Source organism: Pseudophryne corroboree, chromosome 6, assembly GCF_028390025.1.
Source record: "Pseudophryne corroboree isolate aPseCor3 chromosome 6, aPseCor3.hap2, whole genome shotgun sequence".
Classification (NCBI taxonomy): domain Eukaryota; kingdom Metazoa; phylum Chordata; class Amphibia; order Anura; family Myobatrachidae; genus Pseudophryne; species Pseudophryne corroboree.
The window spans coordinates 597,318,228-597,321,926 of NC_086449.1; positions in this window are offsets into that span (position 1 = coordinate 597,318,228).

The window sequence follows — 3,699 nt, forward strand, 5'->3', positions numbered from 1 at the left end:
GTGTCGGCAATGCAGATGGCGGTGTCATTGGTGTGGTGGGGGCACCCATCTTGCCCCATTGAAATTTGTGTGGACAAGCTGAATGGCTGAGAGCTGTGACAGATGGTTCTCTCAGCCAATCAGTGGTTAGTCCATTGATTTCAATGGGACTTTTGAAATTGGAGCCCGAGGCAAAACTGTGAAGTTGTGTCTCAAATAGGGATCTAAGGCAGACCGAGATCCAAGCTGCAGCTTGCATCGCCTCTAATACCTGTAGTTTGGGGAGGTTCAGATTTCTTAAATTCCGAAGTGCTCATCTCTAGTTGAAATTGATAGTTATTTGTTTTTGTTTTTATTTTAAAAATAATAAACTCATATAAAGCAACAAATGTAAAACTAATCATAGAACACCATGCACTCACCAAGTCTGAGACTGAACTGAGCACCAAATGTAGGTAAGAGCAATGATCCCCTTTGCAAGGTAAATATATAAAGTGGATATTTTGGATCTAGCGGTAGAGAAAATGTTTACATTGCTTGCGCACGGTTCTCCCTTAGACTTTACATGGGTACTTTGCCTCTCTGCACCACCAGAGCCATTGCCCAATCTAATTTTTCACTTTGACTGGCACAGCTACATAGTAAGACCTTTATTTTCATACCTCAACTATATTTTGTATGTTCAGTCTTTCTCTCAAAATAGGTCTTACAGTAAAAGACTTTATAGAATTAATATATATATAACTATTTGCTTTCATAACCTGTGCTAGTAATTCACAAGTACAGTATGTGTTTATGTATTAGTCTCAAAAAAAAGCATGTTAAGGGGAATATTGCGAAATGTTTACACTTTACGTATTATTAAGATCCCTAAGATATATCAGTTTCAATGTAGACAGTATCAATTGGGGATGCCAAATATGCAGAAACCAGTTCATTACTAACATACTTTTAGTAATCCTTTGTTTGATCTCCTTTTTGTCTGAGGTTAATAAACTGGAACATTTGTTCTGCGTCAGAGGCAAAGTTACAGTATCTGTAATACAGGAATATTATTACTATTCTGTTCTTTGATTAAACTAGCACTATGTGATGACAGAGATTAGCTGGGAGGAGTTATGCAGAAGACAACAGACTGATTCTTTGTTTGAGCAAGAACTGAATGGGATACGGAGCTTCTTAATAATCTGACATTAGCTTGATTGCATGCACCCATCATTTTACTTGTTCCCACGCTAGATTTTTGTTTTGTTCACCCAAAAATGCCGTTATTGCCTCAGAAACATACCTACAATCCCAGTGCAGATGCTGACATCCAAAACAACAAAGCTGTCAATTTTCATTGCTGCATTAAGGTTCAAGTAGAGGTAACCTATATTTCTGAAATTTGCTCAAATGCTGACAATACGTGAGTGTATACATCAACCTTGCCTGCACAGTATTTTATTATATTATAATGGACCAGTTCATTCATAATAATAATAATAATAATAGAGGGGACAGAGAGAACTGTGGTTCTGAGTTTTATCTGTGCATCCTGTGCTGTTATTAATGAACAGTAGTCAAGGTAGAAATAATTGTGATCAACCCTTAAGGGAACAAAGTTTTCTGTTCGCTATTGCTTTCTGCTATATTTTCTGACAATGCAGGGTATGCAAACTTTTGTTTCTTTTGGTGTAGGTCTCGGAGTTGCTTCCTATAGGCCTGGAAAATCCCTACCCATGTATTCCCAACTTTTACAATAACAATTCAAGACATACAGTAGAATCTGCCGCTGAGGCATGCACAAGAAAGGGTGATTGACTTTTCAACAGAGTTTGCCAAATGCTTCCAAATGCACACATTTCTGAATAGAAAATGCCTTCTGCCATTTTGACAGTTTGCACATAGGTGTTGAATGTCTGTTCTGTGGGACAGATCTCTTTAATACGCCTTATCCAACCTAAGTGGGAGCAGTTGGCAGGTTTTTAATTATGTTGAGGTTCCACAAGGGAGTATCTCCTACTGCCAGAATCAAGTAAGTGAGAATACCTCATTTATGAAATGCAAAAGTGTGAATTCTTGGAGCAAAATATTTTTTTGTGTCATAATACAAAGCCCCTAAACAGCCCTGGGTGTACCAGGGGCCCATGTGCCCTGAACAACCTGCACCCATTATAGATATGCCCCTGAGTTCAACAGTAATAGACATTCCATTTTTAGTATATGGTAGAGATGCACGCTACCTAGCTTTTTTAATATATGCACCACACCTGTGTTCCACATATTCTATTGTGTGTAATACAGAAGGTTTACCAAATTACCAAAGAACTGCTTCCCAACCCAAAAATAATCTTTACACTGCTTTAAAATACCTTCACCTACAAACAAAACTCCCATACTGTATTTCATGGTACATGTCTCCCTAAGGTATGAGACAAAGTATTGTAATATATTCAGCAAACATACAGTCAGGTCTAGATTGTAGCAGCCAAAGAGGTCAAACTGTACAAGCATGACTACTGGAGGCTTCTTAGTAAGGTCAAAATTACTTGTGGTCATCTTCTATGTGCATTTACCAACATTTCTAATAATGATCTATTTCATTTAGATTGGATTATTATGTGGCTATTCACTGTTTGTGGGCAACACTTGATTCTAGTTTGGGCCAGCTGTCAGGTGTCATTTTGCAGTGCGTGATCATGTCCTATCCTAACAATATACATTAAGTACAAGAAAACACTGATACAACAGACTAATGTGTTGGCTGCAGACACAAATACAACTTGCAGGCAGTTAGTTCAATTGTTGCTTTATTCCAACAAATTCAACAGATGACGGCAGATCTTGAATAATTATGATCTGTTGAGCAGGCAGCATTTGTCTGAAAAAAGAAAAAAATGTTATTACATAGAACAGTTTTTTTGCCATGAAACATTATGTTCAAAAATCTAAATAAAAAGCATGTATAGTTACATACAGCAGCCCATATACCCAATTCTGGCTGAGACAGATGTACAGATACAGGCTCACACTGAAATGGATAGGGCTACAAACCTATACTGGCATGGACTGGCATGCTAACTAAGCAGACAGGGACTGCATACAGACATACTATATACATATAATGGCATTAAAAGGAATTCTTAATTGATATTTTTGTTCCACGTCTCTGCACAGTCTTTGTCTTTCTGAGCACATTTCTCATTTCTAATAGACTGTGAATAATTTATTTAATTATACTAGTAAGTAAATGCAAATGTATTTTGGGTATCTTTTCTTTTCACTAATGTACTCGTAATTTAGCTGCTATCACCACTTCCGTGTATTTGACCAAAACAATAACTAAAAATAGTTTATAGAAAAACAGAATTTTGCTTTCATATCAGCCTAAAAATGTCAGTTTTACAAATAACTAGAACAAACAAAAGAAAATGTTGTTGGTCTGATATTGATTGGAATAAACCATATTCCTTCAAAATATGTGAAACTAGATAGACAAATATGAAATGACTTATTATTAGAGATGTGCGGCAGACACTTTTTGTGTTTTGGTTTTGGTTCAAATTCCCAGCTCGTGTTTTGGTTTTTGGTTGGTTTTGCCAAAACCACCCTTTCGTGTTTTGGTTTTGGTTTTGGATAGGCCCTAAACAGCGACTGATGCAAAGAAGAAGAAAAAGTGCACCAAGGTTGCTATATGACTAATCTAAGCGAACAACCACCTAAGCCATCTAGTAGTGG